We start from the raw sequence: 15252 nt of genomic DNA, 5'->3' as shown, positions 1-15252 counted from the left end.
CATATTTGTATATTGTAATTGAAAAATCTACATGGCTGTTGAATTTAAATGGACTGTTCTTTTTATTAACTTCTACATTTTCTGATTACTGTGTTTAAAATGAACTTCTCCATCACAGGGAAAACATATTTACCTTGGTGGGATGACTCACTGTTGACTGATTCATTTCCCTCTCAGGGCGGAAGCTCAGTCTAGTGGTTCAAGCTGTGATGTGTGAGTCAGCTGTTCTGGTTCCATTCCCCTTTTGGCTCTTCAATAGTTGGTTAAATCCCTTTTCCAATGGAGATGGTGCCTCCCTATGTATACCTCACAGGGGGCCTGTCAGAAGTGATGAATTTGCACAAGGGAGAGTGGGGAATAGGATGATGGGGAAAAGTGAAATAACAGCAGTCCTCATTTAAAGCAACACATTTGATATTCACCTTCTCCCATGGATCAGTGTTGACTTCAGGGATTTAGTGGTAAATCAGAAGTGGTTGAATATTGGGACTTAAATTGCAGATCAGAGGAGATAATGGTATATACTCTGCTCCAATAGTGACACTGAAGTGGCTTAATAGGCAATAAGGATTGATTGCTAACCTGAAGACAGGAGGCCTGCTAAGCTTTTATGACAGTGGTGTTTTCCTTTTAAACACCATTTAACTGAAGAGTTTCTCAGCATGGTTTTATTCTCCGACAGAAGGGGTACACAGGGCTAATAGCAAACATATTGTTAGTAATTCACAGTACTCAGTAAGCTTTCAGTTCCAAACAGGCTTACATTTAGCATATACAGTAAGGAGAGCTTTAAAGTATGCTGCAGTGGTGTCATGTCATTATACAGCCATTTACAAAAGGGTCTGAGAAAGAAGAGATTTTCTTTAAAGATACATCAGTAGAATGATAAATTCAGCATTAAATAAGCTAGTCATCTATTTATTAAATAAATACATGGCAAAGCACTCTTCTAAGTTTCATGATTTGATATGTTGTTTTACTTAATGTATAGGCAAAGTATTAAAGTCAGTTTGTGTCATATTATTTAATTTTTCTCCAACTCTGGGCTTCTTGGATATTAAAAGGAATGTTTTTCTCATGGTGTTTTTCCTATCTGTGCTGTTGGCAAGGGGAACTTTCCTCAGAACCTTGAATTTTTATTGTCTTAGTTTGGATTCATCCAGAAGGAGACCCTAAGATAAGGACTTGGATGCAAGTAGTTTATTTGGGAGGTGATTCCAGGGAATAGGGGAATGAGGGAGAGAACCAGAGAAGAGAAGGAAGCCCCTAGTGTGTTATTAAGCAGGTTACTGGATGGGCAACTGCAGCCCAATCCTACTGGAGATCTCTGGGCTGCATGTAGAACACGCTTCAGAGTCACCCTCACAGAGGGGCAAGAAAGGTGATGTTTGCCTTCATCCAGTTGTGGCTGAGGGCCACTTCCTGGGACATTTACTCTTATAGCTTGCTCAGGAACAGGTGGAGATGCTGTCATGGCTAGGAAACTCTCACAGGCAAGGACACACAGGTGTTCCTAGTAAGCAATCTTCAACATGTAGGGTGGCAACATGGGAACATGAGCAGGTGTGGACACTCTTTGCCACATACTCTTTCCCTCAGTTATTTTTTTCTGGCAGAAATTTCTCCCAGGTCTCTGGCAATTCATCCATCTTGCTTTGTCCTTTGGAAGTATTGCTTTATTAGTTTCTTATTTTGCCTCTTTTTAAAAATTGTGACAAAATATACACAAAATTTACCACATTAACCATTTTTAAAAAGAGGACCTGGATTGGAACTTCGACTGTGGAATGAAGAGTTTTGAGAGATGAAGTGTTAGAATAGTATTTAGTGACCCATAGATATGGAGGATGAGGGAGAGGAATGTAGAATAGTAAGCTTTCTGGATCGGGTGAGTGGAAGGATTGGAAATATTAAGTAAGTGTGGCCTTCGTCGCCTCCTGTTTTTGAATGCAGAGGAGGAAATGGAGACAAAGGATTTCAGTTCGGACATGTTGGGTATAAGGTGGTTGAAGGCCACATATGAGCTTGGGGGTAATAAGAATCTTCTGGGCTAGAAATACACATCTGAGAGAGATTAGTGTATAGATGGCAGTAAAGCAATGAAATGCCCCCTCTGCCCCCACTGATTTCCTCCTCATTTCCTCTTAAGGCTTTATATTTGGTGATTCAGCTTGAAAGTTACTTCTCCAAGAGGCTTTCTCTCCTCCCCAAGTGAGTGAGGTCCTCTCCTCACACACTGTCCTGAGTCCGCTGGCCCTCAACACTCTCCTAAAATGCCTGTCTTCCTGGCATGATCAGTGAGGGCAGGGATTTTGCTCATCTCATTCCCTTTTGTGTATCCAGTGTCTAGCCGGATGCTTGGCACATGGGAGGCACTTAAGTAATAATATGTTGATTGAATAGATGAATAAGGAAGATTGTCCAGGAAAAATGTGTACAGTGAGAAGAAAATGTCAAGGTCAAATTGAGAGAGATCAAAATAAGATGAGCATTTAAAGTGTCCTTTAAGAGGCAGTGATTGATCTTGACCACTAATATTTATTGTGTTTCTTTTTCTTCACTATGTAGTTAAAAAATTCAACATAGTTATCATTCCAGATATACAAAATTTACTTTTCCCACTTAATATTCTAACACAAGAATTTTCCTCATTATTGAGATGTCTTTATTTTTTTACTTAGACTTTATTTCATTTTTGTGGTTAGGTAGTAAGTTCATAGGCTCTCATTGCTGTAGAGCAGTGCATCTTATTCATACAGAGATGGCTTCTGAATTCCTATCTCCTGGTTTTTATGCATTTGTTCATTCACATGTGCCTACAGTCATTTAACAATGCGATGTTATATAAAAGATTTGGATGTCGACCTCATAGAGCTCATTATAGGATGGAAGAGACAGACATGCACACAGTTAATCACGAAAAGAGAATATTAAGTACTCTAAGAGACGTCTATGCTAAGTACCAAGAGCCTATAGTGAGGGAGCTCCCTACAGATGTTAACTAAAGTTAAATGCCTACTTCACGATGATATTTTAAATTAAATGCAGTGTGTTCTCTTCTTAATTTTCACAACATACAAATTCTACTTTTGGATATTTCTCTTTTTAAGCTTTAGATCATATATTTGCCTCTATGCTTAGAGGGAACGGAAACTGGCATTTATTAATTACGTGTTATGAACCTGGCTCTGTACTAGGTGAAATTATTCATATCACTTACGTTAATCTTCATTATTTCCTTCCAACTAGCTGTAGTTAGCTTTATTTGACAGAAGAGGAAATTGAGGCACAGAAAAGTTAAATTATCTCCCCTTGATTATATGAGTCATAAGTAAGGAATTCAGGGAATTAGTATACAAATCAAGGTCTGCCTAATATTAAAGACCTTGTGGATCTATTATATTCTAAATATGTAACTCAGTCTGATTCTTAAAGAAAACCAGGACCTTGAAAAGAGACTTTTGTATATGTAGAATAATATCTATATATCATATTTTACATATATTTTAATGTTATAATACCCAATAAAGCTATTTGATTTTCTATGATAATATGGAAATGTTATGACACAGAAAATGACAATCATAGATAATCTCATACTTTCTTTTTACCAATAATTTTATTTTCTTCCCCTCCTCTCCTATTAAGACTTTTTCGAGACCTATGAAATAGGAGAAAAATAACTGACTTGAGTCCCAATTCTCTTAGATACTTTGTAGTAGTAGTAATGATAGACAATGAATAATTATTAAATAATTTAATAATTATTAAATATTTAATAATTATTGGTCAGAGGAAGAAAGAACATGGCAATAGTTGAGTAGTGTTCTTTGGTTGTTTCCTGTATGTATGTCTCATCTTCCAACTAGGGCAGCATTCCTTGGGCAGTGTTTACTCTCCCTCTCTCCCTTTCTTCCTCCCTCTCTCTTTCTTCTCTGCAGCCTCTCACCAGAGTGCTAGGTATAGAGTAAGGCCTTGATAAATATGTATTGAGTTGATAGGAGTAGGAGTCAGGGGCTGAGCTGCTCTCACACTGTAATGTCAACTGCTGTGTGATTAATGTATTTATGTATTCAACTTGTACTAGTAATATCTTCCCTGCCCCATGTCCCTCATTCCTTAGCCATGCACTTGAAGAAAGGCATTCTATAAAGTGTGCTTATTAATAAAACAAGCTAGAGGAGAAATGTGTTGGGATAAAGGTGTTAGGGAGTTATTTATCTGGAAATATTTAAACAATTCATATAAATGTCCTGCTTCATATGCATACACAGATTGGGTATATCTACAATCAACAGTTTCTCAGCAGCAATGACTAATATATTCATGAGATGGTGACTTTACCACACCAGCAAGGGCTAGTTTTTTTTTTTTTTAATTGTTTCTTAGGAATGTAACACACAAAGTATTGATAGCTAAAAAAAGTCTCTATCCAAGGTGATAAATGATGTTTCATTTCATAGAAATGCATTGTATAAGGCAATAAGCAACGATTCCTGTTACCTAAGATATCCTAGCTGAAAAAAACGTGAGAAGAAATTATAAGTAACTGTTCTTTAGTTACCAGGAAGAGAGACAGAACATTTCCTGGATGACTCTTCTTTTTAAAAACCACTTTACTGAGATATGATTGACATTCCAAAAGCTGTGCATATTTAATGTATACAACTTGAGTTTGGGGATAAGTATATACCCATGAAACCATCACTACCATCAGGTCATAAACATATTTGTCACCTCTCAGTTTCCTCCTGCCCCCTTTATTATCATTTGTGTGTGTGTGTGTGTGTGTGTGTGGTAAGAGCACTTACATAAGATCTACCCTCTTAGCAAATTTTAACCTTTTTTTTGAACCCAGCAGGTGGGAGCAAAGGTAGAATCAATTAGAATTATTCAGTTTTTACATGCACACCAATACAGAAAGGATATCGCTGGTTAGGTCCACTTAGATTTTAGCTGTTTTAGGTTCCACAATACCTAATAAGATACTTAAGGCAGTACCTTCTAGCAAAAGGGATTGTAAGAGAATTATTTGATTCACACAATTTGTGGGGTGTTACAACTAACGTTTACAAAGCAGACATAGCTGTCTGCATGTCTTTTGCTTACATTGTGAGCTTTTTAGACCATCAAAACCTTTTTTTACCTGGAAAGTTGGCATCTCTTCACTGGCCAGTCATCCTTAATGCAGCACATGTTGTTCTGTTGGCCCAGTTCTGTGGGATCCTCCTTTATCCTAATTTCTGGATCCATTTCACAATGTCTTGATCTACTTCTTCAGAAACTCTGGCTGTTGGCCTCTAGAGAATTGAGGTTCCTGTTTCTAGGTAAATTGTTAGGACTTTAATGTTCTCACTCTAGACCCTTTTGGGTCAAAGCCAGGGCTTTGCTGGTTGTTAAGGACCCCACTCTTTTGGTTTTATTGCAAGGGCTTCCTTGTCCTTGCTGGTGGCATTCCTACCCTCAGCTATCTGCTGTCTTCTGTCTATTCACCTGGTGGAAGGGGAGAGGTAATATTCAATCTTATGGAAAACCAGCCATTATTGGCAGGGAATGTTTTGCTGGAAGTATCACATGGAAGACTAACTTCTTCAGGAAATACTTCTGACATAGCCTGGTCCTGGGAACATGCATTCATAGTTTACTTTCAAGTAATTCATAGCCACGGCTATGCTATGCTACTAAAATCAAAGAACCTTTGATTATCCTTTTATTTTAAGCAATATCAGTCAACTTCAAACCACTATGTGAGTTACACTTTCTATTCAGATGCATTTTATTTAATACTGTTTATTCATTCAATTTTAGGATTACAGTTTTAAAAGATTTCTTTTTTTTTTTTTTTTGGCAACTCCTAGTTCTTTTTGCAATTTCACTGTTCAACTCAATATTGGATAGAGATGGACACCTGACCCAAAACCACTCAATGCGTTTACTTGATAATGGACGATCATATTCTCTTTCTGGGAATTTGACTGATGAGGGATCAGACTAGTCATTTGGCAGTGGCCTGTGGCTCTATATATGGCCATGAAGACTTCAGACTAGTGATTATGTTGGAAACTTGATTAGCTTGACTTTGGCCAAATTCCAACTTTAAACAAGTGTATGACAAAAGGATCTGGTACAATGATCGGTACATATTAAGGGAGTCATTTCTGTGCCAGAAAAAGGGGAACAGAAAACAATAATAAATGTCTCTTCACATTTGTTAATATTTGAGAATTTACTATATTATTTACCTGTCTTACTATCTCACTTGACTTTCCTTCCCTATGCTAACAGTTTTGAGGCTAAGTTTATTTGGATAAGTAACCTTAGTTGTCTAGATGCAAGAATCATGTGCTCTTTCCTAGAAAAATTATAAGGTCTCAAGGTAGGCTAGTTTTGGAACATGCTTAGAAGGAAATCAGATTTGGGGTGGTGGTTATACATGTCATGGTAAGACAGGGTTGTTAATCTCATCTACGGCTCAAGAGAAATGAGCTGCAAGACAATGGATAAACTCTTGGAGTCCTTGAGAGCGCAGGGAGTAGTACTTTGGAAAAGGAGCACCAGGCCAGTTTTGAAGAATATCATGGGTAAATCACCACTTTTGTTCCATATCTATAAAGTTGCTGGTACTGACATCCTGTTCCTCAGAGCAGAAAGTAAACTCTAGAGGAGGAGGAGGACTTTATTCCCCTAAAAAACATGAAGACTTTATTCCTGGAGGCTTTGAACTTAAGTATGGCTAAATTAAGCAGAGGCAATAAAACTGAAGTCAATTGGGACAGTGTCAAGGGGTAGAAACATCTATTCTATAGGGTAAAATAATGACTACCACTTATTGTGTGCCAATATGTGCTGAAAATGGTATTAGGTAATTTAAGATGATTTCTATCCTTACAGTAAACATGTAACACAGTCATTAGTATTTCTATTTTACAGACCAGGAAATTAACACTTAGAAAGATTCTTATTATTTACCAGTAAATGAAATGAAAACCTAGGCATTTTGATCCCAATGACAGTCCTAAAAAAATCCTGCTTTGTCAGACTCTAGAGGATTTTTTATATTTTTCAGTAAAACCCAGAACACAGAATAGATCATCTATATTTAATTTTTGGACAAATGGAAAAGTGACTGAGTCCTTAGATATATCCTAAAACAAACAAACAATTAAAAAAACACCCCAACCAACAATCTATGAATTTAACAGGCATGGCTCCCTGGCAAATGTCATACAACTATCTGGGGGAATAAAATGGAGATCTTTCATACTTAAATACTCCCCACTATGTGTAGTTTCCTTAGAGATCCCATCTGTTATTCTGGGCCAAAGAGCACATATCCAAAGTAGGAAGGAACCTAGGGTGCCAGACAATATCTCAGACCTCTCTCTGATTTGCCTCTGCCTCTTAATATTTTGTATCTCCTGAAACCTATGAATGATTATGTTCTATTACATGGTAAAGGGGAATTGAGGTTGAAGATAGAATAAAGGTTACTAATCTGCTGACCTTAAAATAGGGAGATTATTCTGGATTATCCAGGTGGGCCCAATCACAAGGATCCTTCAAGATGGAGGAGGGAGGTAGTAGAGCCAGTGTCAGAATGATGCAGAGAGAGAAAGACTTGACCAGTCACTGCTGGCTTGGAAGATGTACATGGCCTCAAACCAAGGAACGCAGGCATTCTCTAGAGGCTGGAAAAGGCAAGGAAATGGATTCGGCCTACAGCTTCCAAAAGGAATGCAGCCCTGACAACCTTTTATTTTAGTCCAGTGAGATCTGCTTCAGACTTCTGACTCCCAGAACTGTAAGATAAATTTGTGTTGTTAAACTGCTAAATTTGTGGTAATTTGTTACAGCAGAGATAGAAAACTAGTACAATAGGATATATCCTATATATCTCCATTTGTAAGATGACTTGCCCAAGCAGACATAACTATTAAGTGGCACAGCCTGCATTTAAACCCAAGTTCATCTGACTCCAAAGTTTGTGCTCTTCTGTTCTGTCTCAGAAGCTCTGCTCTTGTTAAAGGATGACCCTGTGGAATTTTCTCTTGGATGACAGCTACAGTTTTTGGTTTTCTGTTTTTATTTATAAAACTTTCTCCTGTGGCTTCAGGCTTGTTTGCTTCCTAATGGGAGAGATCGTTTTCACCCACCGTTATGCCTAGTAGATAGTTTTCCCCAGGTTTTTGGATGGAGCTTAAAAAAGTAGAATTAAGATCGCTCTGAATATTAATTTTGAGCTGTTGAGGTAAGAGTGATTCTGACTTAGAAGTCATATAAATTAAAAGTATATGCAAGTCTTTGAGAAAAAATTTCTTACCTGCCTAAATTAAATATAAACTTAAGTTATAAAAACAGTAGTTTAATATGGTACGGCTTTAGATGGTATCTTATGTCGAGAACAGATTTTACTGTTTATGAGATTAGATAAGAAGCATTTAGAGTCAGAAAAGCTTTTGTTTAAACTTAAGCTTCTACTTATTTGTGTGATCCTGGAATGATTATCTCTGAGATTTAATTTCCTGATTTTTAAAATGGGTATAACATAACTAAGGTTCAAATGAAAATTCATGTGGAGCACAATATAATCCATAAAACACTATACTGATATAAGTTATAATACTTATTATTGTTATGAGATTTGAGGGAGAATATATGAGTCTGTTTGAATGCAATTCACTTGTATGAAAAGTCTGGTTGATTATTGTACCCCTAAGGAATTACTACTCTCAGTTTTGTTTGTACAATTACTGGCTGATCAAGAAAAAATTATAAATCAATGTCAATAATAAACATGATTATTAGCTTTCTCAAACTAATTTAGAGCACAGGGGTCCCTCAGTGTTCAGAACTCATAACGTTTATTGTTTATAACAGCGGTTCACAGATTTGACTACACATCAAAATCACAGGAGGAAATTAAAAGAAAAAAAAATCCTGGGCCCCATGATAAGATACTCTGATTCCGTTAAAAAAAAAAAAAATTCCTAGTGATTCTGATTACTACCCAGGTTTGGACACCACTAGTATATGCCTTTTCTTTTTTTTTTTTTTTTGCGGTAGGCGGGCCACTCACTGTTGTGGCCTCTCCTGTTGCAGAGCACAGGCTCCGGACGCACAGGCCCAGCGGCCATGGCTCATGGGCCTAGCTGCTCTGCGGCATGTGGGATCTTTCCGGACCGGGGCACGAACCCGTGTCCCCTGCATCGGCAGGCAGACTCTCAACCACTGTGCCACCAGGGAAGCCCTATGCCGTCTTTTGATAGCCAGTAGCCTTATTTAATTTGTTTTGATAGGTAAGTTTTAATGTTTTAAAAAGTTTTCTATGTTGTCAGGTTTGTATTTCCACAAAAGTAACTTACCTTGAATAATACTGCTGATGATGTTTACACAGGGAAAAGTCTGGATCACTCAGAGACCACAAGTAGTGGTTTGTACTTCAATTATTTGGAGAGATAATAGCAAGTTTTTAATTATTCGTAACACATGCTTAGAACACTTAGAACTTGAAGAAACCATGAAAATTATCTTCTTCAACCTCTCTTTTTTTTTCTCCCCCAGATGAAGAAACTTAGGCTGAGAGAAGTTAAAAGGCCCTTCTAAGGGTGACTGTACTAGCCACCTAGGACTAGAATTCCCAGATTTTGCCTTTTTCCTCTATTCATGGTAATTCTAGAGACATAATTAAAATTCACAAATAGTCAAATCCCTAATTTTAGCAGGAATTCCATCTTATCTCTTTTACTATAATTCTTAATAAGTGGCAAAATGCATTAGAAATTAAATATAATTTGAATTGTAGTCTAGATTTATAATTAATTGTATACAGTATATGTAGTAATTATACATCATATGTTATAACTATTATTTATAGACTGTAAATTTTTCCCCTTGAATAGTATATGATGGGTGTGCTAAGCATCTACAAAATGAGAAAAGTGAAGGAAAAACCATCTAAGTCAACAAGAGTGTTTGTACCCTCCATTGTTTTCATGGTGCTTTTTCTGCTCTCCCATATAATACCCAGCATGGAAATTACTGCAATATTAATCTCCTCCAACATCATTAATGGGACTGATTTAAACTAATGTGAACAAATTGGATATTAAAATGCATAGTAAAAATCATATATAGAAGCAAAAGAAAATTTTAACCTTGCTAAATAATGAAGCATTTTTCTATTTGAGGTTTCACACATCTATGTAGGAAGAAATTGCTCTTATATAAAAATTTGAAAAGTAGACTGGTTATGTTTCAAGAACTACACATTTCAGAAGGCTCCATTTATTCTAAATTCCTCTTTTGTCTGTTCCTGAAGTAACGTAAGTGGTCTATTTCTTTGTTATTCCTACTGAACTCTACACGTAAGGTATAGATCATGTCTTATTCATCTTTGACCTTCTAGTACCTACCTCATGGCTGACTGTCAAGAAGTATCTGTCCAACTGAACTGGTAAGGGAAAAAAACAAAAACCTTGAGAACCAGAGTCAAACAACATTTTTCCAACTTCAAAGCTACTTTTATTTCCAGCACTAATCCAATGAAAACCTTTTTTGGAGTTTTTGCTTTTTTTTTTAAACAAATTAATTTTATTTATTTATTTATTTTTGGCTGCATTGGGTCTTTGCTGCTGCGGCGAGCAGGGACTACTCTTTGTTGTGGTGCGTGGGCTTCTTATTGCAATGGCTTCTCTTGTTGAGCACGGGCTCTAGGCCTGCGGGCTCAGTAGTTGTGGCTCTTGGGCTCTAGAGCACAGGCGCAGTAGTTGTGGCGCACGGGCTTAGTTGCTCGCCGCACATGGGATCTTCCCAGACCAGGGCTCAAACCCATGTCCCCTGCATTGGCGGGTGGATTCTTAACCACTGTGCCACCAGGGAAGCCCCGGTTTCTTTGCTTTTTTATCAGATTCATTTTCATTTGACTTATGACAATGAAATATATAATAAGAGATGCTAATGTTTTGAGTTTTAAGGACTAGAGATTAAATTGTTATTTGAAATAGGTGTATTAAAAACCAGGCTGCTAAAATAGAATAATTAGGTAGTGACACAATTCTTTTATTTCAACCAATATCAGGCACTGTCCCAGGTAATGAGGATACAGAAAGAGTTCCAAGTCTGTACCCTCCCCAAGGGGAAGATAGAATATGGACATACACATGCTATCGGGTGAAAGTGTTAGGAAGAAAAACAATGGAGTACAGGGATAAGGATGGGGGAAGGGTGCTCCATTCATATAGTGGTCACAAAGACTTCTCTGAGGAAGTGATATTTAAATCAGCTAAAAATGTGATCACTAAGCATAAGTCATTTCGGAGGTAGCATTTGCAGTTAAGTTGTTGACCCCTTATTTGTTGTGAGTCTAGGATAACCAAATATTTTTAAAAGTGGAAGATATTTTAGAGCTCATTTTCGTTTACTGCAAGCCTTCCCATTTCACAGATAAAGGAAACTGAGGCCCAGTTTGGACAAAGAGTGCTCAGATCACATAGCTTTTTGGTGACTTGCAACTAGAACCTGGTTTCTCAGTCCCCAGGCCAATGATCTCTCCACAATACCAAACTCTCCTCCATCAGTTTTTGCCTGGGAAACCTCTTGAAGGGGGATAAAGCTATGCAATTTTGGCCTGAGAGAATGTATGGAATAAGGGAGCAACAAGGTCATTCCTTTGCAGAGACAATGAAGAGAAATTATATCAGGGACCAGTTCTGTATATTTGAGCCTCAGGTGTGCTTTCTTAGCACAAGGTGGTAGAGAAAGTTCTTTTTATAACTGGATGTTTCTTTGCATTGTTGCCTAGTCACTAGCACCGTGAAGACCCTAAATGTTGAGGCCTTTAAAAATCCCCTCTATTTATTTTATCTTTACATAACAGATGGCTCTGCATCTCAGGCCATTTCTGTTTTTTAGGAGCATTCTAGCTGTTAATTTAAAAAAGAAAAAAAAAATCCTGGAACCCAGCAAAGGCAGTCAGTCATCCAGAGACTCAACTGGTTTATATTCTCTCAACTGCACCTGCTCCAACCTTCAGATTTCAATGTATGTGGCACATGTGAATCCATGACAACTGACAGGGTAAATCAGAATTTTCTTTTTCACAGTGTCACCAGTTTACTTCAATTTCTTTGACTGTCATCAGTACTAAGATATCATTGAAAGATAAAAAATTAACGCATTCTGTCTGTCTTAGTCTCTTCAGGCTGCTATACCAAAAATACTATAGACCAGGTAGCTTACATAACAAATATTTATTTCTTAAAGTTCTGGAGGCTGGGAAGTCCAAGATGAAGGTGTTTGTAGGTTTGTTACCTGGTGAAGGCCAGTTTCCTGGGTCACAATTGGCTGCCTTCTCTCTGTAGCCTCACATGGCAGAAGGTGCAAGGGAGCTCTCTGGGGTCTCCTATAAGGACACTAATCCTATTTGTGAGGGCTCCACCCTCATGACCTAATAATCTCCCAAAGGTCCTACCTCTTAATGCAATCACACTGGGGATTAGGTTTCAACATATGAATCAGGGGGTGGTGATGGGGAGACACAAACATTCAGTCTATAGGACACTCAAACAATTTGGCCATCTTATTCAAAAGGTTTGTTAAGACAGTGCTAATGAGATCTTGATGTAGTTCTTGTCCACTGAAGTTTCTATAAAAGCACATTTTAATAACTTTACCTGTTAGCTTTTTGGTATCAGAAAAATCTATTAGGACAAAGAAGATAAGGAATTATCTTGAAGTTGTTTTTTTTTACAGCAAAATATGTTGTTTTACCTTACACTGTACATCTGTTTCATATGGCTCGACACTGTTTGCATAATAAGCATTCTGGTTTTTTTTTTTAAAACCAGTAGTCAATATAGCATAGTTAGTAATAACATAGTTTCTGGTGCCAGATTATGCCTGCATTCAAATCCCAGTTCTGTTGTAACTTAGCTGTTTGCCCTTGGGCAAATTTCTCAAGTTCTCTGTGCCTCAGTTTTATCATCCATAAAATGGAGGTAATATTAGTCTTTATTTTGTACAAATGTTATAGAGATGCAAGGAGATAACATAGGAGAAGCATTTAGAGCAGGGCCAGTAGAAATATGCTCAATGAATATTGGCTATTTTTATTATGTTTATTAGGGGTTGTTGGTGAGCTTGTTGTGGGAAGGAGAGGACTGGATTAAAGTTGCCAGTTAAGCCTTTTCTTTCTGCTGCTGTCTGTGCCAAAATGAAGAACAAAATCTGTAGATTTGGGTAAAATTTGGTACTGGATATGGAAAACAGAATTGAGTTGTTTTTTTTTTTTTTTTTTTTGTGGTACGCGGGCCTCTCACTGTTGTGGCCTCTCCCGTTGCGGAGCACAGGCTCCGGACGCGCAGGCCCAGCAGCCATGGCCCACGGCCCAGCCGCTCCGCGGCATGTGGGACCCTCCCGGACCGGGGCACGAACCCGCGTCCCCCGAATCGGCAGGCGGACTCTCAACCACTGCACCACCAGGGAAGCCCCAGAACTGAGTTTTTTAATCTAGGTAAAAGTAGGACTGGAGAAGGAGATGAGGACAAAGTGGGAAGAAGATGAATGCAGTCTTGTCTGGGTTAAGGACATTAGTTCAGATGAATCTTCTAGGTAGATTCTTCAATATTAATTGATACCAAATTACTCTGAATATAATTTAAAACTTTCTCATCATTGGGAGGGCTCTTGGTGAGGAAATTGATAATTTTTTTGTGTGTGTGGAAAGAATACAGGATTTTACACACTGCCAAGCTGTAGAAATTATGTTTGAGATAAGGATATGTAAAGGGAAAGAGCTATGATGGGCTTTTGGTAATGTGATTTAAATTATTATGAATTGTTCTTTTAATAAGACAAAGAGATGCTTTTAAAGAAGTTTTATCTGATTATGGGGTATAAGAAGATTCATGGATATAATAGTTTTCAGAATTTTGACAAATTGTTGAAAGACATCTGTTATGTAGAATGTCTTTTTTTAAAAAATGCTTGAAGTATAATTCACCTGAGGTTTCCTTTATCTGCTACTGACTCTTATGGTTCTTTTCTAGTGAGACAAATGTGTGTGTATCCTAAAAAATGATGTACCTTTGTTACTTTGATTATATATCTTCAGAAAAGTATTAAACATTCTATGTGGATCACTGAAACTCAGCGTTTTGTTGGTCATAAGCTATTACACTCTTCTTGAGTATTCTGTGTGGCATGTGGTCAAAATTGTTTTTTGATATTTCACATTTTTTCCAGCCTAAAACCAAATTTAAGAAAATTCCATAAGAGATAAGTATAAAAATGAGATTATATATATATATATATTTTAACGTCTTTATTGGAGTATAATTGCATTACAGTGGATACAATGGAGATTATATTTTAAATATCCCATTTTTTGTTTATTGTACTAATGGAGCAGAGATGACAGCTATGCTTTCTTATTAATTATTTAGATTTGGGATATTAAATAATGAACTTGGGAGGAAAACAATATAATTGTGATGATAGTAATCACAATATAATTGTAATATAATTCCATCCTACCCTCCACTTTCGATGTACATAGAGTTGAGTGAGCAGAGGCTAAATGAGAGACAGAAATCTTCGTGGTAAAGGTTAAAGTTAAACAAAGAAATTTTGAAGAGGTTTATCTGCATATATATCAAAAGCAGGGATATTACCTTGATGTTACCAAGGTCTTGTGACTTCAGAAACCAGATGTAGTCTGTGGTTTCTCTTACTCTTGAAGATAGTTTCATGGAGTCGTAGATTGGGAAGAGACCTGTAATGTGTCTCCTCCATCACTCATCTCACAGAGGAATTGTATTGGAAATTCTCTCAGAAGACACGGTCTCCTTATGATAAAGGTAGAACTTCCCAAATGTGGCTCTTAGTAGTTTTTTTCCTATATCTTGTCACTCAAAATGTGGGCAGCTTTCTTTGTGTCTGGCATCTGTTACTCAAGTCTTCTTCTCTTTTTAATCTTCAGGGCAAATGGAAAACGGTGTGATATCCTTTTCTAAATTCAGAGTTACCACTGACCTTCTGTATTCTTAAATCTCTACAGAATCTGTAGTTCACTGACACTCATGAACACATGCCCCTCAGGACTTTGGGATTTGGAGAAAGGCAGCTTGCTGGCTCCGTTCATTTGGATGCTCAGTGGAATTCAGAGATGTTTGTAAAAGCCCTGTTGACACAACTTGTGGCTTTTACACCCAGAGTTTAACTTGAAGATGTATTACACCCAGAGCAAACTTGAAG

This window comes from Delphinapterus leucas, chromosome 14 (assembly GCF_059928025.1).
Source record: "Delphinapterus leucas isolate spDelLeu-1000000601 "Yukka" chromosome 14, BTC_Dleu_Yukka2, whole genome shotgun sequence".
Lineage (NCBI taxonomy): Eukaryota > Metazoa > Chordata > Mammalia > Artiodactyla > Monodontidae > Delphinapterus > Delphinapterus leucas.
The sequence above is the reverse complement of the archived record's forward strand: the minus strand, read 5'-3'. Positions refer to the sequence as shown.